Below are 25,770 nucleotides of genomic sequence, written 5' to 3'. Positions count from 1 at the left end.
ACACATTTATGCCAAATCTAAATTTGATATAGTCAGGGATTTCTTTAAAATGCTGGACTGGAAGATAATGAATTTCACAAATTTCTCCAGTGCTCAGGAGAATGCAGGATCTTCACAGAATTTCAGGACCAATGCATCTTTCTTCCTCTGAATTGACACCCTCACTGCCTCAGTTTTGTAAGTTTAAACATGGAGGTTTGCTTCTGTAAATGGGGTACCAAAGGAAATAAAAACCCCTTCAGTCCCTCCAGCGTGTATTTTGAAAAATTTAGCTTCCTAAGGTCTTAACAAAAGGGAATTCTACTTGTCGGAAGAGATGATTAATCTGAGATGCTCCAATGTACCGTATGCTGTAATAATGAAAAAGATACTCAACAGGTCTAAGCCTTTCGAAGGGAGGGTCTTACTCATCTTCGCCTAGGTGTGGTTCGTGAAGCATCTTTAGCTCTTGACATAGCAGAGGGCACCTCAGAATAATACAGCCTCTCTCCAGGGAACAAAATGAATTTCCAAGCCTTTTCTTTATCAGGTTAACATTTGACAAGCTTGCTTTAATGCTCTCATTCTCCCCAAGTATCTCAGATGAGGAGGACAGAAGTTTGCGGCAGAGAAAGACAGAAGGAAAAGAGATTCAAGATTTTCAAAACAGCGTGCCAAAAAGCACACTTTCTCTCCCTGCTGCAGACATCAGGTAATGAGTACAACTGGATGTACTGTGGATTATTCTAGAAGCTTAGGCCAAAGAAAATGGCGTTTGCTCAGCTTTTATACACAAAGACATACATGAAATCTTCTGAAATCTTATCGCTTAGGTGTATGGACTAAAAATCGAGTAATGCTTAAATCCTAGTGCTCCACAGAGCCAAGAGAAGTCTGTTACTCCACCTTCAGCAATGCATTAATTTTGCTACTATTGAATCATTATTTACATGATACCACAAATGTGCACAAATGTGCACAACCCTTTAAAGGAAACTAAAGGTGTACCCCCTGTCCAGAAGATCTGCTGTTCTAAGTTCATCCTAATATCGATACAAATAATGGAACACACTTTTGCTCTCTAAAATGGCAGTCAAAGCAAATTGGGCATTCTGAGCTGGGCTCTGGCAGCCTTTTGTATTGCTTTCATTAGAGTGTCAGACTCTAAAAAAATAATGTGACAAAGGAAGGGTGGCTGGTGAGCTGGCAATCACACAACGTCTAAAGATCTGAGCTCTTCTGTAATGATCATATGTGATTTACAGAATCAAAGGGTCAAATTCTGCCCTCAATTACACACCTATTGCTAGGTGGTACACCACCACATGGCACGTGAATTAGAGAGATTATTATATTTCTAAAGAAACAGAAAAATGGTTTGCAGCCTTGAAAATAACAAACTCAGTGTTGAACCTATATTAAATAACATATAAATGTATGAAAATATCAACGCATCTTCAGTGCATTTTTTTTTTTTATAGCTGCTATCGTTGGAGCAATAGAACAGTTGCAGTCTCTGTTGCTAGTCTAATATTCTGTGTTTCTAATATGTTTCTAGTCTAATATTCTACATAGGAATATGCTTCACAAGCCAAACTTTGGAAAAGAAAAAAATTGGTATTGTTTCAGTCTGCTTGAACACCAAAGCACTGGCTAAGTTTGTCAGTAATTCCCCATCTCTGCTGCATCTAACAGCCCTGCCCCTCTGATGTTTTCATGGTGCAAGAGTTTCTGTAAATGCTCATTTCTGTTGCCTCTCTTAACTAATGCCTTCTACACTTCCTAAAAAAAAAGGATTAAGGAAATTTGTTCCTCAGGGAAATTTATCAGATGCATGTTATTTAATTCGGTATGAAGTCCCCTGTAAACTCAGGAATCATTTCAATTTCTGGTTTCTGCTTTTTGTTATATGGTCACCATCCTATAATCCCAAACTTGCTGAACTTGTTGAGTTTCTCTGCTGACTTTAGTGGGATTTCATTCAGGTACCCTGACAGGTGCTATAAGAAGAAGTGGAACTGAAAGTCAGTGAAATTGAAATCTCATCTGGCTAGAGGCATTTCTGTTATCCTTTTTATGTAAACACATGACCAAGAAGAGAAAATTACTGTTGATAAAAACAGCTTCTTGTCCACACTTTGTGAAATAGCTAGTACATTCTCTTTTAGGAAAATGCATTCAATCACTTTCTCCAAAAACATATGTACATGCATACACATGCGTATAAAACTTAAAAAGAGAAGGCTGTCATATCCAAAATTTGTATAGAAACAAATTTCCTTTAATGATTACTTTGACTACAGGCTTTTGATTTTCCTCAATACCTACCTGCATTTTATTCTGTCCCATAAAGGCCAGTCTCCTGCAACAACCATCAGAGAATGCTGGCATTAGGGGAAATACTGCACAAAGAGAAGTAAACTCTAATTGACAGATACACAGATTTTCATCTTAATTGCATGCTTTTAGGACTTCAAAGTGTGTTTCAAAATTATCACTGCATTACAGCATTTGTTCTGAAATGCAATTAATATTTACTGTATTAATTCTCCTACTTTCCAAAATAATAATAATATTTGTGTAATTATTTGTAAATAAATGTAATGATTTTTTTTACTTTAAGCTACACATAAATTCTGACTTTCCATTCAGACGAAACACACATACATAAAGTTAGGGACAGTTGCGAAAGCAATCTAATCAACAAATGGAATTGCAAACAGGAGGAAACAATAGACAAGGAAATTAAATAACAAGTAGGACTATTAAAGAACAGCTCCGTTGATTTGGATGTTCCACGGAAACGTCACTGCCCCAACCGCTCTATGTCTCTTTCTTCGAACTGGAATAAACTGTGCTGTGATTTATGTTGTAAGCACTGTGTTTCCATGTCATTTTAAAAGAACAGAATTTTCTGGATCTTCCCTTTCTTAGTTAATACACATGCACACACTCACACAAAACATATGTTAATAACTTCAGACCACAAATTTAATTTATCTCAGCTTTCCACCTGACATCATTTCTTGTCATGTGGCGGATACCCATCCGTAAACAAAATGGGGATTCATTACCATAGCAACAGAGAGTGTGACTTTGATCAGCTTCAATGATTATTTGTAGGCACACACGTTTACAGATATCAAAATCCTAAGTGAAGGCTGATTACCTTTTTTTTTTCTTTTTTTTTTTTTTTAAATGAAAGCAGTTAAGTTGGTTTATATGTATGAGAAAGAATGCATGCTAGACACTAAAAAATACCTCTGAATGGCAAATGAAGCTACTGGCCATTAGCCTGGTGTCACTTCCAGTTACTTGTGAATATATATATTCCTAATACGAATAATTTGATGTATGTGTCCTGTGACCAATAAAGTATTTTCTTTTTGTTCCCTGGCAGATGTGATACTTAAAGCTGCACATGCAGGTGTTTTGGGGGCTGGCTCATGTGGGATGAGAAGAGGTGGTAGCCTGTAGCTTGACAGAAAAAGAGAAAAAAAATCTGAACAATGTGTTGAAAAAGACTACTGATAGAGCTGTGCAGGACCAGCTGTTTTTTTCTAATTAGAATAACAAAAATAGCACATGCTAAAATGTTTTTTTTCTCAAAAGCAATGAATGCTTTAGGAACTATAAGGAAAGAGCTCTAAAACCTATTTAAATGAAGGAATGTTTCAGGAGCCATATGGAGAAGAAAAAGAAAAGGCAAAAGTAGAGAAATGTTTTATTTTTAGCTAAATCCAAAGCATTTCAATTCTTCATCCAGTGTTACACAGAAATTATCTTACTTTTAAACTTCCAAAAATGTCAATGCTGATGCTGCCTATTGTATCATAGCTTAAACAAGATATTTTAAAACACTTAGTGCATTTCAGTGATGCATTTGTCCAGGCATTGCAAATTCCATTATATGCCCTGAACATGCACTGAGATATAAAACTTATGATATATCTCTGTTCTGGTAATGTATGATAGCTGCATATAATGAAGTATGTGACAAACACTCAAAACACACACTGTATCATCAGTCTTTTTTCCTCTTCTCTTTTTTCTTTTTCTTTTTTTTCCCCCCTTTTCCTGAAGCACTGATGATTCAAAACTTTGAATACAGGAATAACATTTGTAACAGCTACAGCATTCTGGACATCTGCACTGTTAGAGTACTTTAGAATAAAGTCACATGGCCATAGGGAAATTTCACAGAATTAAAATCACAGTGACTTGCCAAGGTGTATAACTAGTTTGTTTTCAGCTGTTCGTCTCATGAATAATTACCAAGCAGGCATATCCTAAAGCTAGCACAAGCTGTCATTTCACCAGAAATATTCAATATTTAAAATGGAATTTAGAATTTAGAATTTCATAAATGAAAATAATTACAGCACAGGCAAAATAGTACAGTTCATGTACTGTCACGTACTTTTTGCCTTTCTATGAGGCTTCGCAGAATCAACGTTAGACTCATATTAAATTATTCTTACAACATAAAGAAAGCGATGCAAGTGCAAGGAGAATTGCAAGTGGTTCGGGTTTTTTTTCCCCCAGAACTAATACTTTGCTAGCATTTTGCTGAGTATTCTTTGTCAAGCACAGAAAGAAAAAAACCAGTACCACCCCAAGACTTCCATCTGTTTCAGTCCATTTTGATCAAACACGCTACATGTACTCTTTTCCACCACTGTATGTGTGAGTGAGAGCCAACAGCAGTGCAAAGCTGGACAGGAAGGATGAGAGGCAGGAATAAGACAGAGGTGCAAGAGACAGGATGCCCTTTACCTTGAAGCCTTCCTTAGACCCTTTACTACCCATGCAGGTCCCTAACACGAAGCACAGACCTATGTTGTGTCCATGGGAGAGGACAGACGTCTTTGAGGAATGACTACTCAGCCATCAGTGTCCCACCTCTCTTGCACACCCACGGCACACGCAGAAGTGGCCATGGCCAACAAATACCCAGCTACAAGGGACCAGAGTTTCGCTGCCCCGACAACAACCCCGTCTACTTCGAGATCAATTGCAGCTTCTCTGTTATGCCAGCAAACATGAGGTCACGTCCCTGGGTTTTCTGGTTTTGCATCCCAGAGGGGACAAAAAAAAGGGAGACTGCGAGCCAAGAGAAATAGCATGCTTTCCTTTCACACAGGGCTTAATATTGGCACATTATAATAATATTATGAAAATCTTTATTGGAGTTTGAATAATGCCCTGAAATAGATATTGTGCTGGTTAATAAATTACATTTTAAAATGAGAGAGATTTTATCACCAAAACACCTCATGATTAATTTCTAATGTGAAGCTTATGGCCCTAACTTAAAACATTTGATTTTGCATTTGTGTTCAAAGGTTGAGCACTTAGTAAAGTTTTTATAAGAAACTCACTGAATTTTTTTTCCCCATATTGAAAAAAAAATCGCTAACCTGTTAATCCACTATAACTTCATAACCTCAATTACAGCTCTTGAGATGAAGGTGATTAAAAATAAGTATTTTCTCCCACTTTCAAAGAGTAGGTCATACCTTCCAAAGAAATTCTGTTTAAAATTTTTCAATGATACATTAATGGCAATAATTAGAATTGGTCAGAAATGTTCCATAAGATGTTTCCTATTTTCCGACCAGTTCTAGCTCTAACTACGTAGAGTTTTAACATCTCGAATAGTACCACTGTAGTAAGTACTGTTATTTCTATAGGAAGTAAGAAGGGATAATATAAAACTATATGTGCTACAAGAAAAAGCTAGTAAAAAAGCCAGGGCCTTAAAAATTAGGAACTCACAGCACCCAAACCTAAGTATGGAGCCACATATTCTGCTCTAATGAAATTTTTAAAAATTAATAATTTATATTAATCAGCACTTTACTGAACCTGGCCCACGGCTAAGATTTGTGGTACACCATTTTCTAATATGTTTGATTAATTTACTGTTGTTGCTTGTGAGCAGCCCACGATCCATGTAAACACATTCTCAAATGACAAAATTAATCAATAAAGTAAGTGTTGCGGAGTGCAACAGTCAAAACTGCAACTCAGTTCCTTAATTTTTCTGAATATATTCAAGTCTCAAGCATTAAGATCTAATTCTTTAGCTGATCATTCCCAAGATCAACTCAGCACTGCAAATACACATGCTTATACATTCAGCATTGATTTTGTCAATATTCTCAAGAAATGAATCAAAATTTTGCTTTTTTAACTAGTAGCCAATCAATAATCGAATACTACATTATCCACAAAGTTTTAAAAAAAGACAAAAAAGTAAAAAAGGAAATTGAAACACAAACAAAAATACATACAATTTAGACTATTTAATCCTACAATTTACCAGAATGTGTGTTTAATTCTAACCTCAAAAATTATTCCACGCTAGTGATATAGTGACCCTTCTCAAGTGACTGAACAGGTTTCCTTGTATTATTTGTCGAGCACATTTTAGGTTATTCTAAAGACACAGCAACTGTAAACTGTTTGGGGTAGGCACAGTCCACAGCAGCCACCCACCATTGGGGCTGTTCAGATTCTTAGGCCTGGTGGCGAGATAAAATTAAAAATAAAATTATTTGTGCATTTGGTAGCATTATGACTCCTGCATTGAAATCACTTCTGGGGTTTTTTTAAGTTATTTTCTGGTAACTAACTAAATTAATTGTTGCTGTGAAAAACACTGTACCTTACTGCATTCCTAAAATCTGGAGAAAAAGGAGAAAGCTTCTCCCAAATTCCTATTGTCAATCCCAACTTTCTAATGGTTCTCCTTTTTTCCTGCAATTGTGTTTGTGGCTGATACTTCCTACCCTGCCTTTCTCCCGTGGGGAGCTGGAGCTCCACCTTCTACTCTTCCATTTGCAATCCACTTTAATAACTTCATCTTCTTCAACAAATAAGAATTTTGTCATTGTCTTTAGGGGAACAAGAAGAGATTTTCAGTGAGCTAAGCTGTATAGGTTTTTGTCTCATTTTAATCAGGATGTTGGTTGCACAATTCAATACTGATTGTGTAATCAGAAAGCAAGAAGAAACAGAACACAAATGAATTACTATGGAAAAATTGTCCTCATAATGGGGTCATGAAGCATAAAGATATACATTTATAATGCTCTGTCAAATTACATTATGCAAGGAAATAAATTATGTTAAGAGAAAGTATGTTTTAATTACAAGCACAATACTTCTTCAAATTGGGGAAAATTGCTAACCTTTTTATTATTATTATTATTATTATTATTATTATATAAATTTAGCATGAATATGCACAGAAGTGCCTGCACAGGGTACACAGCCCCTGAAGTTAAGGACCGTGTGTGTGTGCACGGGTGCAAAATTTAGGACTGTAAGATTTTCCAATTATTATTTTTTCTGTAGTTTTTTCCTGACTATCAATGTGTAAACTAAAAAGACCTAAACAGTAAGACAACAGTAATTTGTTGTCATGTACATGACAGCAGTTATACTGTGGACTCACTAAGTGTGTTGCAGGTACAGTAGATTATTTAAATCACAGAAATTAGATTACAAAATAAAAAGAGAAAGCATAAGGTTTTCTTTTTTACTCCAAACGAACATTTAAAGAACATCATCCTGGTGAGAAAGAGGATGTTGTTAGGATACACAATCCACCTTATCGTTGCAAATTAAGTTTGAATAGGTGCAAAGACAAACACAAACTTTTTATAATCTATTATAAAGAATGGCATAATATAAAAGATAGTAGACACGCCTGTCTGATAAATTTAGAGATGTTATCAATCTTTTAAAACCTTTATTTTTCCAAAAATTAGTTTTGCCTACAAACCAAATAATAGTCAGTCTAAGTGCTGAGTATAAAACAGAGACAATCTTTTACTCTATCTTGGTCTATATATGCAGTATCAACCACAAAGCAGTAACTACAAAAAGAAGTCTCAGCTATAAGACTGCTTCCCAGGATAAAGGTGTGTCCCTCCTCCCAGCCCCAGTTTTCTGGGATAACAGCAAGTAGCTTTAAAAATACACAGGAATAAGAACTTTGAAAATATTCAGCTTTTGCTTCAACAGTCCTGTAAATTAGCCTGAGTACAACAGTACATTCGTAAGGAGGAGGAACACACATGGGAAAGGGGAAGTTTGGTCATGTAATTCTCTAACTAAAATTGAATTTTACTTATTAAACTTAACCTTAACTTTAAGCACTTCTTGCTTCAAAAAAAAAAAAAAAAAAAAAAAAAAAAAAAGAATAAAAAAATCATTACCAGCTTTCAGATGTGTCCCTATTCACCCAAAGGTTTTCTGGATACACTAAAACATATTTCTTACCACAAGGTGGCATCTTCTTATTTTTATATAAAACATCTGAATATTTACATAATTTGAATAATTTTCTACACCTGAACGTTTCTAATTTTTTTTTATGACAGCCATTTAACATCTGTGCAGATACCTAGCAATGATGTTAGACTTCACCTCACAAATGCTCGTGGAAGTATCTGCTGCTGCTGTTCACATACCTTTTTACAGACATTACGTACATACTGAATCCCTTCACTAAACAACATGCTGACAAGACTTATAGGAACACACAAATACTCTTTTCAAATTCTGGGGCAACCCAAATTGACAATTTACAACACATGTTAAAAATGCTGAGCCTTCTCCCAAAACTCCTATTGAAAGAGTACATTACTGGAGTAATCTGACCAGTTTCCCAGCATGCAGATATTTTAAAATATAACACAGAGATATACTAAAGCCAAGGAACTTTACACGCCATACTTTATACATATAACTCAAACCAATTCTAGAAACACAGAAAAATGCATAAAAAACATCAGCAGGCTGGTTGTTTTAAATCTGCCCAGATCACTACTAATACAACCCATATGAGATGTAAAAAAGGAAAAGTTTAAAGTGTCTCTCTCTCTCTAATAACTTCCATTTTGCAGAGTTATTAGTCTCCTTCCAAAGGTGAAGATTTTCATCTAATCAGAAGAGCGTAATGTCTACTGACTATGTTCAACTTAACACAAGTGGAATTACTTACAGAAGCGAGAAATCAGAGGACTGAGATCCCATGACAGAACTTGATCCCCCCTGCTATTACATTGCTTTAAAAACAAAAAAAAAAAAAAAGAAGATTTTTTTAAAAAGTTTTTTTTAAAATACTACAACTTCATTAGATATGATCCTAGGTCTACTGATTCAGCTGCAAAGCTGCTGTTGGCTTCAAAATGCTATGGACTCAGGCTCCTGCCCCATAATTAGGAGAAGTTTAACTAGCACGGTATACCACAAACTGAGGGAAATTTTATGCCAAAACTTTTTCAGGAAGAAATTCAAATTTAATGCTTCTGAAATGTTTCAGCAATTCTTCTCAGCTTCCTCAAACTGGTCCTAATTATGAAATTTTATCTTACGTACTAACCTATTTCTAAGTCAAGGGGCTTTTCTTTATCTTTTCAAAGAAAATGGGTTTGGTTTCTTAATTTGAAACAATTTACTTCCGAATTTACCTCAAAGAAATTTTGATTTTAAATGCCTGATTCTGACATTAAGGGTTTTGAGTCAAAGGGAAAAATTTTCTCCTTTACAGTCAGTGGTTTCAGATCTAGGTGCTGTAATTTTGAATATTGTACCATTGTAGAAGAGCATCAGAATATTTCTAAACCTGATTCCTCTAGCCCCTCTAAACAAGATATTGGATACATATTTTTGATTTCCATATAATTTCTTTTCAACAAGAAGCATATTGTTTATCATACATAATCTAAAAAGATGGCTGCAGTTTTGTTAAAACAGTTTGTGCTCTCAGGCTCTTCTGTGTCCCAACTGAGAGACCAATACAGGGAGGTGGACGTATAGATCCTGATCCACTCGGCTATAAATAGGTAGCTTCACTTGAGAGCTGAACTGCATATCAATTTAAAAGCAGTGAGACAAGAACGTAATGGTCTGCAAATACAAATGAAGCAACAGGTCTAGCCATTACGTTTACTCCCAATTATTTGCAGCTGCAAAAACATACAGACAATATTTTTCACATACAAAATTACATTTTTGGCCCCAGCAAAAATTGATTCCTATCTCTTATCTACTGTTCTAGTAGAGCTTTCAGAAACTGCGAATTACAGCAGAAATCTTCTAACCAAACTAATATCTAGCAGACCATCTGCAAATAAATTATTTCAAAAGTTATTCAGTGAAGCAACGTCACTTTAAAGGGACAGGTATGATTACTGCTTCTAATGTTACCTAAGAACTGAAAATAAATAAAAAGCCCACTCGTAAATGCACAAGTAACAGGATGCTTATACTAACACACTGCAAATGACACAGCTCTACCACCAGTACAGAACAACACGTCAAACTGGTAGAAAACTTTTGAGCGAATTTTAAAGGGCATTCCTTCAATGAACTCTCCTGTAAAAATTACTTAGTTTTGATTTAATAGCAAGTGGTTAAGAATAAAACCAATGGCCCCAAAATAATCTTCTGCTGTATTTCCTTTTTTGTGTGCTGCTTGGTTTTAGTTGTCAGGTATCCACACCAAAGTGTTACTCTATTTCTACAGAAAGACCTGGGTTTAAGCAGTACGGCATTTCCTTAGGGCCAAGTGCAGCATTTTGTAAGGTCTGGTGAGACTGGCAAAATCCCTTCTGCAACCCCTAATCCTTCCAGGATGGGGGTCTCAACCTCTCCTTGGGCCTCCTGTTGGCATTAGAGAGCCAGGGGTACAGGGCCAGAGGTCACACTGCTGCTGGTGCCCCCCTCCTTAGTCCAACAGTAGAAAAATACAGGTAGGCATGGGATAGTGATCTCTGAGATTGTGCTAAAACCTCTGAATACCTTCAGATCTTGTAAGTCCCCTACATTTGCCTCCGAACAAAGGCAGATGCGATCAGTGTTCAAAGCACCCAGTCCAAATATGCAACAGCTCCAATAAAATATAAACATGCACTACCATGTCCTTAGAGTATGTATCTTGGTGCATATCCGTATCTACATGTACCAAATAGAATCTTTAATCTTCAAGTAAATTGATAAATGTAGACTCACATTCTGTGCAATATCACTAAGCAATTCTCTAGATGTTTAGAGCCAAAAAAATCAAGGAGGCAGGATTGTTTAACTTGTACAGAAAAAGGCGTGAACAAGGCCACCTTTGCTAGTTCCAGTGGAGATGCTCTAATTTAGTAGCTGAAGCTCTGGCCTAACACAGGAAACATCGGCATGAAGTCCAATTTCACTTTACTGGACATGATCTTACTAGTAACTTTCTTCATCATAAAATAGCTTGATTTGCGTGTAGCATATATAAACTAAACACACTGCCAAGGTATTTGAAGCATGGGACGCGACATCCTCGAGGACAGTACCTAGGTCATGGTACGCTTTAATTGCTTCTGTGCTATTAACTAATGCTTAGTAATAACAATACTAACAACAAAATAACTTCAGGGCAAAATCTTCTGTGCTGAAGTGAAAAGGAGGATTACTGCTGACTTTATTGTGGGGGTGAAATCTTGGCCTCAGTCAGACCCACAGGATTATACCAGCTGGCCTACCAGAGAAACAATGCGATAATTCAAATAAGTATTAAACTCCTCTTCTATATTTTACTTTTCACACTAGATTAATTAATGTGGTTCAATAAATTCCATTTAGAAACCGGTGAACGCCCCACAGAACACACATACACTGTAAACACAACAGAAAAAAATTTTTTGGTCCTCACATACAACTTACTTTCACTGTTCTGCATCTGAGGTTCTTCCCTAAACAGCACAACCACCACACAAATGACACCTGGTCTAGCAGCATCTGGGCTGTAGCTGTTAAAATCACATCTTTTCCATATTATCTTAAGCTCTCTTTCTTTATATTAGAACATAACAACCTATATTAAAAGCCACAATGCTATTAACAGCTACCATGGCTCAAATGCAAAATACTGCTATTATTCCACATTACAAAGCAGTACTGATGGAATTCAGAATCCCAGTATGGTTAGTTAGTAGATGGCTTTTCCATGGCAGCTATTTCAAGTTACCTCTCCATGAATTGCAGGAGACATATCAATAATTTCCAGCTAAATCAATATGTTTTGCCTGCGAACCAGAGTTCTTCTACATGTTAGTATAAGAAAATGAAAAGCAGGTCTTTTATTCCGGTATCTTATGGGCTAGTCCATTATTCTAATTAATAAATGGGGCAGACGGCTTACATCTCCTTACAGTTTACTCCGCGTTTCCTTTAATATATCAATGCAAAATTATTTAGCGGAGAGTCATTAATCGAATTTCTTCTGAGAGAAGCATTATTAGATATGTTAAATCTCAACAATGTTGCTTCAAAACAGCTGTAACCATGGATTTTTAAGCTTTAATTGAACATCTGTGCACTTCAATTAATTTGAACAAAATCCAAAGGAAAAAAAAAAAAAGCAACAGTAGGTACCATGAATTTAATGAACTAATTTTAGTTTTCCAAACTCCCTCAAATAATGACTCTTCTATGTAGACATCAGATTGCAAACAGCAGCATTAAGTAGCGCAAAGTTCATTATACATTTCCAAATATGATGCAATTCGATTTCATAAGATAGAAACAATGTATGAAAACTAATATTTGCCATATATTCTAGCGTTCTGTTCCTCTCCTCGGCCAGCTTTACCAGAGGTTGTTTATCATATGGCTACACTGCACAGAGGGAAGCTGATGTACCTAGATAACATTGCAGCAGTCAAATAAGCTGCCTAAAGCATCCAAGAGAAGCGATGAAGAAAGGATCGCCTTTACTTCTGTGCCCATGAGGAGATGAAGCACCCAGTTCAAGGCTGCAGGAAGGCCTCCAGCCTGGACCAGAAGTTATTTAGAACACAATTCCCAGCCTCAGTATCTCAGTCAGCCTCTTGAAAGCTAAACATTAATTACTCATTTAAAGTTTAAGAGAAGACAGTGACGCTTTTTTTGCCCAAAAGCTCAAGCGGGAAGGCATTCACTCTCACCTTGAGCACCCTTGTTCCAGCTTTTACAGCAGGTATGATAAACACCCCACACAACCTGCCTGGAGGGATGCTTTGAGCACAGGGCCAGTACACGGAAAGTGCGCAACACAGGCATCCCTCAGGCACTTCTAAAAAGACTGAGCTCTGTTCATGTAGATGCCCAATACTAGAACAGGACGCCAGGCACAGGATACCAGTACCAAGCAGGCAGGTATATATTGCAGATATGCAATATATGCCCATGAATCAAGCATTTTTGTTCTGTCTTTCAGACGTAACTGTCTGTGCTCAACACTTTCTGTTAACCACTTGATGACAGCCTTTGTTCAAGATGTAGTTTCTAAGAGCAGCTCTGAGTCATGCCTTTGGAAATCCCCACCTCTCTTATTTGTAGAGCTAGTAACCACTGCCCTCTGAACCATCACCATGTGAAAAAAAGGTCTAATTGATCAGAATTCTATTCACTGACATGTCTACATTCAAGATCGCTATTATCTTAGAGCTAACAATCTACCAAAACACACAGAGAGACAACTACCACAATAGACTTCATGTGCTTTACAACACAAAAACTAGACCTCGTATCCATGCTGTCAGAAGTACTGTAGCCATAAGCTACAAGGGTTACAGTGCAAGGCATACTTGTCCTGATATAACCACCATCCACAGTTGGGATCATACCATTTAAAGCTTTCCCAAGAAAAAAACAGGATCATTTTCTGACCAAATGATATGAACTGGCTGAAGATGAGGCTTCTGAGCCTCTTTAAATTCCCTTTAACAGCTACTTGTCCAGGGGATGACACTTAAAAAATTAACCTGTGAAGAACCTTAGATATGGGGCATAGAGTAAAGGTGTAAGTAACATGTAAAAAGCAAATAACTTACTCTATAGTCCTTTTATTTACACTTTTTTTTCCCCACACAGGTATATCACTGTTCTTACTTTCACTAAAGCATTGTTGTTTGTTTCTCTGTAAAACATTCCAGGTACTACTTCAAAATAAAGAAAAACAAAGCTGCCAAGAAAAAACAACTTTTAAGATGGATTCAAGGATGGAATACCGTAATTCAAAAGCTCTCTTGTTGAAGCAGATAATAACTATTAGAGATTATTTCGAAATACTTTTTACAGTCTTAGGACTATTAATGTCATGTTCAAATCACTCTGAGGCTGTTCTGTTTTTTCGTTGTTGTTTTCTTACTGTTCATGGGGATACAATGACTCACTGGCACATTTCCAGCACAAGATGCATTTGAATAATACATGGCATGCCCTTTAGCTAGCATCATAATGCCAGATTTAAAACAAGGTAAGAAGTTTCTCCATATACACTCCCAGCGTTCAGCTGCTCATAATCTATAGTGTTAACAATTTATCATCGGACCCAGAGACTTGCTGCCAACTTATCAAAGTGGCCACTGGATGCATATGATCTAGTCTGAGCATCTGGCTCTTCACTGTTCCTGACATTAGCACAGACAACAGAATCAGTGGACTATTGAATGCAATTACAGTAAGCGAGACAGACAATAAAGATTGATAGCGCCTTCTCTTTTTATCACATACAAAACTAGTGGGGGTTAAAGCTTTGCCTTGAGCTGCCTTCATTTAACAATGATTGAAAATATGCAATTGTGATGGTAAAACACTGCAGCCTGTACCACTTCATTTACTGGACACATTATGAAATTAAATGAAAAGTGAACTGCCAAAAGCAACAGTTATTATATATTAATGATGAATATTTACTTAGCATTGTTCACAAATCATACAGAGAACAGAATCCTTCTTGTTATCTTCTTTGCAGGCTACAGATGAGTAGTTTAACATTTCTATGTTTACGTTAAATCTTCTGTCTACAAATCTCTAAATACAGACATGTGCGATTGGTTTTGTGACTATCCATGTGGTTACAAATGTGTAATTAATAAAATGCTCCAGTAGTAAATGAATCCTAATTGCTGCAGGGATTCTTTACCTCAAATCACAGTTGGTATTCTTGAAAGTACTTAACTAACCAAAGAAACTAAAGAAAATTAGTATTTTATTTCCAGCAGGCTTTACATCGTGGGTCACATGGTGTGCAACAACTTTTAACGAATGGGAAATCCAGAAGCCGCCAACACAGGGGATTTATTGTAATACATCTATTGTAGACAATTTCAAACTGGTCACTGGTCTTTGGCTACTGCACATCAGGTGAGCTAAAAATATGCGGTACAGTGGAACTACACAGATCAGAAAGTGGAGTTACGCAAGTAAATTATTGTTTTGCTTAAAACTTTAACTCCTTGTTTTACAGAAGCCATGCTAACAACATTCTTTCCTCAAATTACAGCCAAAGCATCTTCTAATGTGTGGCAATAATCTAACTGCTGAATGACAGAGCTGATAACTTTTTCATGGCTGTGGCTAGTTTGTATTGATTATTTTAATAGATAAAAAAAGGGATTTCTTTATCTGAGTGTCATGTGAGCATTGATAACAGAGAAATTAAGAAAAAATGGTCTTTTCTACAAGCTCAAAGTTAAACAAAACAATAACTACACTGTCAGCACCATAAAAAAAAAAAATAATCTCTTGTCAATTTTAGATCAGCTGCAATAAAGTAGTAGTTGGACAACATGTAGTCCTGGTACTGCCTGGTTTGGGGTTACATATACAACAAATGCAAACATATGGTCCTTGTCATGCAATGATACCCATGCAGGCAATTTTTGACTACATGAAGAGCTCTGCTTGCTTCAGAAAAGCTCTTGATGCAGGCACTAGTCTCTGTGCAAGTGGCATGCTGAGGTATCTGAGACTAAATGACTAAACTGAGAAGTCTAAATAAAAATAGGCATTTGATTTTTCCCTGCTGTACAGCCCTGGGTAGTAAAATAAAGCCATTCACAGAACTCTCACTAATCCCCATGAACTGTATCCTCCAAACTTTTCTTCTTTTTTTAAGCAAACAGATTATATTCCAGGAATTTGATTTCTACAAATAGCTGATGTAAAGGCACTACAGACTAAATACAAAAGAAGAAAATTGAGGAAAAAAAGGTTTTCTTTCTGGCCATATGCTAGCATATAAACCATAAAAGTGACAAACACACAAATATGCCACAATGGAAAACTATGTGCTGATCCCACACCATAAATTGAAAAAGCAACATGCTGTATGGTACTGTTTAACAATAGTGCAAAAATAACTGTAGGAAACTCTGGGTAATATGGCCCACAGACAGTTTTGGAAGGGATGATGCATCAATAGACAAACTACAAGTAGAACAAATGAATTATCTTAAGCTCTCTGAAAAAAGGAAACCAAGGACACTTCTATTTTCAAATGACATTTATTATCACTCTCCCCCCTTTTTAAGGGGAAAACATAGCTAAATTTAACCAAATATTTTTCAAGAAACACAACCATTTTATTATGTTCACATTTACTTGCTGGAAATATCAAGAGAAACATCAAGTAGATATATTTTTTTTTCCATCTAAGCCACTTTTTCCACTTGAATTTCCATATAAAGAAATGATAATCTGTTCCACAGAGCAACAGAACTATTGAAGCTTGGTTTTCTATGATCACTTTTTGTCCTCCCGTGCCACCTCATTACCTTTAGCATGTAAAGGACAGCAACGAATCCTGTGGTTTGTCCCGAGCTATGCACACATTGCCCGGGCAGCAGGCTGCTGCCAACAGAGAGAAAAGGTACCAAATGAGTCCTGTCCATCTTTTCCTCAGTGAGGTACTTACGAGATATCTGTCCCATACCCAGACACCAGTAATTACGCAACTCGTAAAACATAATTACTTTGAAACTTCAATCTCCTTTGCTAAAGTCACTGCAGGAAGAAGACGTAAAGTAACCTTGCAACCTTAGACAACTAGACTAGGTGAGAAGTGCAATCAGGAAAGGAGTAAACTTCAGGAATGCCTTCAGAGGAGGCTAGAACACTCCCCTTGAATTTTATTTCAGAAATGAGGGGAAAGTTACAGTGAACTGAGAGTCAAAGGAAAAAAAAACACCAAACAAAACAGAAGAAAAAGTTAAAAATCCTATCCTTGATATGACTCGAGTCTGAGATGATCCAACAGCTCTGCTCATCAGTTAGGGAAAGGTATGGTACCAACCCCACACCGTGAATGTACGGCACGTACAATCATTTTTAGAGATAAGCAATTGCATCACAGTTACAGGAATCAACAAATGTAGACAGAGATAAAGTGAATATAGATTCTGACTTTCACAAACTTTAGTTTGCATTTCCATAGTTCTCCATTGTATTTCAGTGAAGATATTGTTCACCTGCATCAGATTTCAAGAGCACAGGAATAATCAAGTCAGACATATACCAGATTGAGTGGAATGGAGACATTCTGTTATCTTAAGATCTTAAGGTCTTCTCTGAAGAGCAGACGATCAAGCTTATTTTTTTCCTCTTATTTTGCCATTCCTATTGTGTCAAACGAAAACAAACCAAAGAATGAAGTCTCACTTGGGTTCCTCAAATACTGCCAAGAGAAGCATCAATTGCCAAGCCACTCTTCTGCACTCAAGTGTTCCCATGAACCTTTCTCCAGAAAAGGGAGGTATGTTATAGCCAAAACCTAAGAGCGTGGAATGACACACTGCCACCACACGCTTCCCCACACCAGAGCTTAGTAACATCAGCAAGATATATGTGAATTTTAGTACCCCTATGTCCTGGGTTCAGCTGGGATAGAGTTAATTTTTACAGGAACCTGGGATGTGGGGGCATAGCCGGGGCAGCTGACCTGAACTAGCCAAGGAGCTATTCCATACCATGGGACATCCTGCCCAGTATATAAATGGGGAGCGGGCCGGGGGGTGGTCTCTGTTTTTTCGGTGGGGGAAGTGGCGGAGCGTCGGGTCCCGGGTGGTGAGCAGTTGCACTGTGCATCACTCTTTTTGTATACTTTTTTTCATTAGTGCCGTTGTTGTTGTTGTAATCTCTTTTGTGTTTGTCCCAGTAAACTGCCTTTATCTCAACCCTCGAGGTTCCAGTTTCTTTTCCTTTTCTCTCCTCCGTCTCCTCCCCATCCCACCGGAGGGGGGCGGAGGAGTGAGCGAGCGGCTGCGTGGTCCTTTGTTACCGGCCGGGCTGAAACCACGACACCCTATCAATAAGGAAATTTGCTCACTAATTTTAAAATATTGCCATATGACAGACAGAATAGGTCACAGATCCAAAATACTAACTGAAAAATGGAACAAGAAAATATTCCACTATACATTCCAGACCACTCTAGATCTTAAACCTACTGAGCCAAGCACAAAAAGGAAGAACCCAAAGCTCTTGAATCCCCTTATGAACTCTGACACAGACCTTGGCTGTGGCATCAGACAAGAAACCAAACACCTTGTCTGCATCTGTAAGCCTGCCTAAACAATGCTGTAATTTATTCATCCTTTACAATATATCACAGGTAATAATCCTTTATCCACAAGTTTGGGGAAAAGAGCTTGTTTCAGCCAGTTTGTCAGAGGCATGAAATAGGCAATATCATGCAAGATAGGAAATCTGAAAATAATATTTAGCGCGGAATGGAAAAACTGCTGTTATATAACATAAAAAGTCAAATATAGTCATGCTTTAATATTTTCCAAAAGCTAAATCATGTTATTCTGAGAATACCTTTAGCATCATACCCTCTTGGCCAAAGACTGATTTAGTTTCTTACGATGTCACAAAAAGAAAAATGGCCTCGGTATGGAATATGCAAAATATAAACTTGTTATATTCTGAAACAGATTCTTCTCATCACCTACATCATTTAAAAACAGTTTGTTTAAAACCAGTTAACTAAGCCTTTTACACACACTTTTATAAACTGAAGTCTCAAACCTGCCATCACTTTCAGTGCCATTTCATCTTATATATTAGTTCTTTGTATTTCAGAGGAGTAATCAGTATGCATAAAGCTAAACATGTGTCCAATTATTTTGCAGGGTTACAGCCCATGTTAAACAAGTCCTAGAGAAAAGGACACAGATAAGGTTTGGGTTGTCCTGCCAGTACATCTCTGAGACCAAAGAGGACAATCGATCATAGTGATAAGAACTTCATGGCTATTCAGAGGGTGACTCAATCGCAACAAAATCCAGTGGAGGACATCTGTTCAGTTAACCTCACACCTTATCAAGGGACTTTTTTATTTGCTTGTTTCTGCTATGACTGTCAGGTGCCCATTGATCTAAGTTATGGTCAAGCATGTCATTTTGCAAGCACGATGAAACATCTTCAAAAGTTAATTATAGCTGTACTGGGCTTCTTCATCAGATGCAAAAAAGTAAATGTTCTATTTCATGGTGGTACTGAATTGCATCATATCCTTAGTAAGGGTACAGAGCGGAGAGATACAAAAATGTCTCTTAAGGTCCTTTGCTGAGAGGAGCATGGTTTTGTAGACACCCTCCAAAACCCATTGGGAAAGATTGAAAATGCCCAGAGATCAGAGTTTTCCTCTGGAGATCCCTCTCTCTCCTTACTGACTGCAGAGGAAGCCCAGCACAACTAATCTCCTATCTTAGGCACCTTGAAAAAGGACTTAAAGCCAAGAAGATGAGTCAAGATCCTGCGAGAGAACCTAGCAAGTAGGAACAGGTCTTTGGTAGCCTTCTCACGTGGCCTGGAGTAAAGTACTTGGGCTGTCTATGTTTCAATTCCGTGTGTGTGAAAAAAGGATAACATTACTGCCCCAACTCACAGGGGCACAATAAACACATTAATGATTATTATGCCCTCTGAAAATATGGAAATGAAGGTTGTAAGTATAAGCACCATCATTAGAAATGTTCCTATGCATTTATTTTCACTTACCGGCTCTCTCCGTTTTGCAGAGCTTCTTTACACACTGATCTTGCGGCAGAACTTGTAATGACCCTCAACCCATGCCCACCAGAAGCTTTAGAGCATTTGTGAGAAAGGGCTCAGCTGATGCACCTTCAAAGTAACACAGACGTGATCCTGCTTGGCGGGAGCAATCCCCACTTGGCTGATGTCCGCAGAGGATGATGACAGATGCTTCTAGTTTTATTTCTTTAATTATGTTTCACACGCACTGCAATTTCTTAGAGTCTCCTCAACTGCTACATTCCATTACCACCTCCATTCCCTGACAGCTCCCCTTGGCACAACAAATACAACTTTAAAAGAAGACACAAGGGGCACCAACCCCGGTGTGCAAAAGCCTTCTATAATGACCCTGTAGCATACCCTGCTCAGCTTCAGCAGACAAGTGCGCCAAGCAGGAGGGCAGAGCCTGCTCTTCAGCCCCAGAAAACAATTCTGTAAAAGCTTTACAACTGTGCCATTTTCCACCTCACTTCTCCTGCACCATTTCACATAAGGGAGAATGCTGTGCTACAGTGACATCACTTTTGCTCATCAGGCATTTAAAAGCAAAAAAACTACAATTAAAATCCTTTAAAAAGGGTATTTTTAGTTAACTCTGAGATAGAGCAGGGAGCTAAAAATGGGTCCCCCATCCCATGAACCCCTTCGCTGATTCCATCTTAAAGCTGAAAATCACAGTATTTGACACAGGGTGCATAAAAGAGCTTCAAGTTCTAGAGTATGTTGAAGAGAAAGTGAGAAAGACAAGGACAATGGCAAATATTGGACTAGTCCTTACTCAGGACTACAAGATCAGGCACATAAAACTCTGGTGAAAAATAATTGGTTTATAACTAAAAGCACAAACAGAGGAAACCTTGACTGGGGGCAAAACAATAATGCGAGTATTACCTTAGAAATTCACAGCTCAGCCATTCATTTGAAAGATCTCTTCAAAGCAGCTGGTTCAGACTCTGGAAATTAAAATAATAATAAAAATATAATTAAGACACATACATTTATTATTATAATAATTCTGGAACATCCTATAATAAGAGTTAATAAAAAGATAATCTTCCCCTTCATGTAGCCCCATGCCTGCTCAAGAAAACATGACAGATCTGCAGTAAGGACACAGGGGCATTCAGAGAACCCTAACTAGTTTAGCAAATATGTTAACAGAGGTGCATGGTTAGTTTACCAAGAGATAATTGCTTCTCCCCTCTTCCCTAAATATGATAAAAAATAAATTATTTAAAAATTAAAGGCATTTAGAATAATAGCCCTCCAAATGCATAGTATTTATTTCTTCTTTCATCATCCGTAGTTTATGGCATTGTTTGGGTTTTGGTGTGCCTTTTTTTTTTTTTTTTTTTTTTTCTTTTCTCCTGCAAGTTTACTTAGTATTAGGCTTGCACTGATCTCATCAATAAGAAATGAATTTTGGTAACTTTCAAAACCACTATATTATCTTTCCTTTTATTTGTAGTGAGTTTTTCTTCTCTCAGTGGTATTACTGCAATAAGTCAGTCATTATTTCTTTATGTTTTCCCTCCTTTCTTTAGTATTTCATTTCCCTTTACAGCACATCTCGTGATCACAAAGAAAACAGAGACACTTATTTCTTTTAACAGTTGAAATTGCTGCAAGTGATTTAACTGTCATTTAATCTGATTCCTCTCTTCTGTCTGTGGAGAAATATGTTTAATGTACTGGAAATTATGTTAATAAGAAAAAGCATTATCTCATTTAATGAAATAAATATACAAATATTTCAAAATAAAATAAAGAGGCAATCTTCACTGAGGAAAAAGTGTCTCTTATGGTTTGCATAAAATAAACAAATGAGAAAAATTAATGAATAGATTGAAACATACTGACAAAAATTATGCCTAAACTCAAAAGGGAAAAAAATAAAAGAGAAGGTGACTGAGTTGCATCTCACCTAATCAAATGCTTTTTGAGAAAACACAGAAGCAAGCTTAAAGGATCAGAGTACAAATTATTTTTTTAAATTATTTTATTACCCTAGGCTAAACTTTTTTCCCCTCCTTTAAAAAGCCATCGGGTTTCCTGCTTTTTTTAGTTGTTGTTTTCTTCAATCGGTGTTGAAATAATATTTATTGTTTAATGACTGCAATTGCTTCATCCTTTTATTATCTTTGATCCTTTGCCACAAAGCATATTTAATTTATGGCAAAGAACTTTGAACCCCTCTGATTTTGTTAATCGTAACAGTCAATAACTCTCTTTCTAAGCTTTTACATTATGAAGTATGTAACTAGCATGCACTAAGGTTAAACAAATATTGTTAGCGGTGAGAGAAAAACTTGTAGCAATTATGTAATAAAAGCATGACCACTGCAACAGAAACACACAATTAGCGATTTAATTACAGACATCAAAACAAACTAAAGATGTCAATAAAAAAAATCTTCTGTGACAAACTGATTTCATTTCCCTGTTCTGCAGTTCTAGATCTTAATGTATTTCTTTATGTTTTCTTGTTTTCCGGAAATAAACAGCACAAACAAAAAGAAGATATTCAGTGTCATCTGTTCGGGTGCAACTGTGGTAGAAATTTGATTAAATCCTGGGTTTACTTTCTCACTGGCAAGAATTAGTGCCTTAAATCCATCCAACTGGATTATTTTTTTTAAACTCCCCTTTAAAAAGAACCAGCAGCAATGAGTATGCTGTGTTGCAAATTCATTTGGGGAGTTTGTCGTTTGTGTCACATACCTTCTCAAGGCGCTTTCTAAGTAAGTGCGTGCACTAGTTTCTTTGCTTCCCCCCTCCTTACAAAGTGCTATGGATCACAACAACTCCAGCTCAGTCACTTCTGCTACCGAGAATAACTAGCAAGAGCATGATGTGTAAAGATCTCAAGTTACTTTCTTACTTGAAATACATAGTTTTACTTTCTTACAGTTCTCCTCTCAGTTTATAGACTTGTGAATCTGAATTTGAGCAGGACAGAAGCTATGCAGTGAAGGTTTTGGATTAGTATTAGATAGGTTGCCTTTTTATTGTAAAAAGCACCTAAAAATCCTTACAGTGAAATTCTAAATCCACTGAAGTCAGTAACAAAGCTCCCACCAGCTTCAGTGGGGATTTCGACCTGTTTCCAGAGGCTCTCTTATTCCTAGTCTACTTCTTTTAGAGTTTTGAGACATTCTTTTCCTCCTGAAATATGCATGGGGAAAACCACGGTTCTAGATATGCCACTCCTTACAGAAATATTCCATCTTGAGGTCCTACACCTGGTTCTTCTTGACTGGATGCTTAAGCTGCTTGTAATCATTACATTACATAGAAGGCAAATCACACAGAAAGTGGTTGCTTTGAAGTGTAGATCATAATTCATGTAAAACAAGCAATCCATTTAAACAAATTTAGAATCACTTATTTATTTTTGATATATGTGTATATATATATATATACACACATATATACAAAACCAGACTCAGTATGAATACCAGGATTTGGTTTTAATGATGTTCTTTCTTTTTCTGCTAAATTTCAATTCTACAGAAAATATTCCCTACAGCTTTTGTGATCAGGGTTTACAGAGACATTCACGAGAGGATAACCCTATATATTCACAGCTTTGTTTTTGTAATTCAAGGTTTACAGGGCATTTAAAAACAAAAACCTAAACCCCATTGTATTTCTGTTATAACTAGAGTGAAGAATGTTTGGCAGTACAAATGAATTAGGAAATTACTCTCCTGCCGTGAAAAAACATTATGCTGTTAACATGTAGATATGCATGCAAAAAAACCCCACTAATTCAATAAGATGAGAAAGTAGGAGGTTTAGTATAAAACCCTCTCCACTTCAGTAATGTGAATGTCAATAACTGACAACAATAACTTGCCTTCCAAAGATGCAATGCACCTTGAGAACCCAAATACAAAATGCAGAGAAGATCTTTGATTTGCAGGAGCAGTACGGATGTGTCTCACCAGGCCTTGCTTTAATAAAGTTCAATCACCACGCTTCGCTGACACAAGGGTTGGACCTCTGTCAGAGAAGTATCCATGAGCGTGCTTTGGAGGGGTTTCCTGAGCTAAACCTTCAAAAGAAGGCAGACTCCCTCCCCGAAAATGCCTACTCAGAGGGTTTGCCCCAAGCTGGAAAGAGCAGATCAGTGAATGGCGCTTTCAGACTGGGGGCAACCCAGCGTGGGAGTGTTTCCGAGCACCTCCAGGTCCTGCCCGCACCGTGCCAGAAGTGGCTCCAGTCTCCAAAGTGCTCTGGATTACACCCACAAACTTGGCAAGTTGAAAAGTTATAATGATCCCGTATATTCCTGTTGTAACAACACTTAAGGGAGCTCGATCAAAAGACTGGAAGTACTGATAATTTTTATTCCAATGTCTTTTGAGTGATCAAAAGACTATTGACACGAGCAAACCATCTTGTCAAGTTACAAAGAAAGAAACCCCAAAATCTCTTTTTAAAAAGGTGTCTGTTTCTAAGCAGAGCACTTGAAACTTACATCTAAAAATATCTGTCAGCTCTGCCTGACACAAACCTGAATTTTCTCCCATTCAAGATTTTGAAAGAAAAACATCCTTCTTTTCAAAAGGATACTTTTAATGAGAAAGCTTAATTTTTTAAAAGCAAAATCAAGTAAATCCAAGTTTCTAAAATCAACACCTCTTTTCTGTCTTTCTCTTGTCTTTTTTTTTTGTTTTGTTAATACCTTTGTCTCTTTTTCTGATTTCTAGTTCTATTCTTGCTAGGAAAAGAAGGGGTAGAAGGAAAGAGCAAACCTCCTTAAGGTGGTATTCAGCAAATAATTTGACTATAGGGAAACTTTTTCACTGAACACACTTAGTATACTGAATTTCAGCCATCTTGCACATTAAGCTTTTCTCGGTTTAAAGCTAAATATGGATGAAATCAAACCCAGGACTCATTCCTTACATCTGCAGAGGAAATCTACAAATATAGCCCTTCTCTGCCCATGCTGTGAAGGAAAATAAAATCCCTCCTTGATGGGTACAGCTTCCACCATCTTTTAGGATCCATAAACTTGTCCAAAAAAAAAAAAAAAAAGAGATGGCACAGACAGATCTTCACAACCACATCTCCAGCTCCGCTCATCTTTCAGCCCATCACACTCCCCTTGTGGTCTAGGAGGCAGCAATGCCATGAAAGCAGATGTCTATATGCAGTCTATATACACAGAGAGAGCAGCTCCTACTCCTCTGCGGACAGCCCAGCAGGAATCGCGAGGGAGCATTTGCCCCTACACAACCTCTGCGGCACGTCACTAATCACACCTGAGATGCATGGATATTTTCTTTAACACTGGTGCCAATACAGACCACAACCACACAGATTTAATGCTTTGTGCCTGTTGCCAGACCTGAAGATGAAACCGCCGGTTTGTCTTGCAGCATGCGTAAGCACAGTTAGTTGCTTCTGTTACTCTTTCAGACCTTCTGGCTCCTGTAGTTTGAACACGCTACTGCAACCCAGTCTGCAACATCAATACAGAGACTGAAAGCTGGAAGTAAAAAGCTAATAATATCTTATGTACTTCTGAAGTTTATCCTGCCTCTTTCAAGTAATTCCTTTAGCCTTTTATCAGCCTTTTAAAACATATTTGAACTTATTTGATTTTCACATTTTCTCCCTCTGTTCCTTTAATGAAAAGAATTAATTTATATACCTTTGAAGAGAGCTCTCTGCTTTCCCACAATGCAATAAGCCATTTTTTCCTCAAAACGGGAGTCGTAAAGAATGGGAGTCATAATTTTCAGGCCTGAACATCACTAACGTGCACAAATACTGAATCTAGAAAATCAGGTAGGTGCTTGAAACCGGGAAATGGAAAAGCATCTGTTTGCGCAGAAATGCAGAATTTGAATATTAGTACTCTTATTTCTTGAAGTACACGTTTTTGCAAACTACATTGTATCGCTTCCATCTACTGTA

The sequence above is a fragment of the Accipiter gentilis genome, chromosome 5, assembly GCF_929443795.1.
Source record: "Accipiter gentilis chromosome 5, bAccGen1.1, whole genome shotgun sequence".
NCBI lineage: Eukaryota > Metazoa > Chordata > Aves > Accipitriformes > Accipitridae > Astur > Astur gentilis.
Note: the sequence above shows the minus strand (reverse complement) of the source record.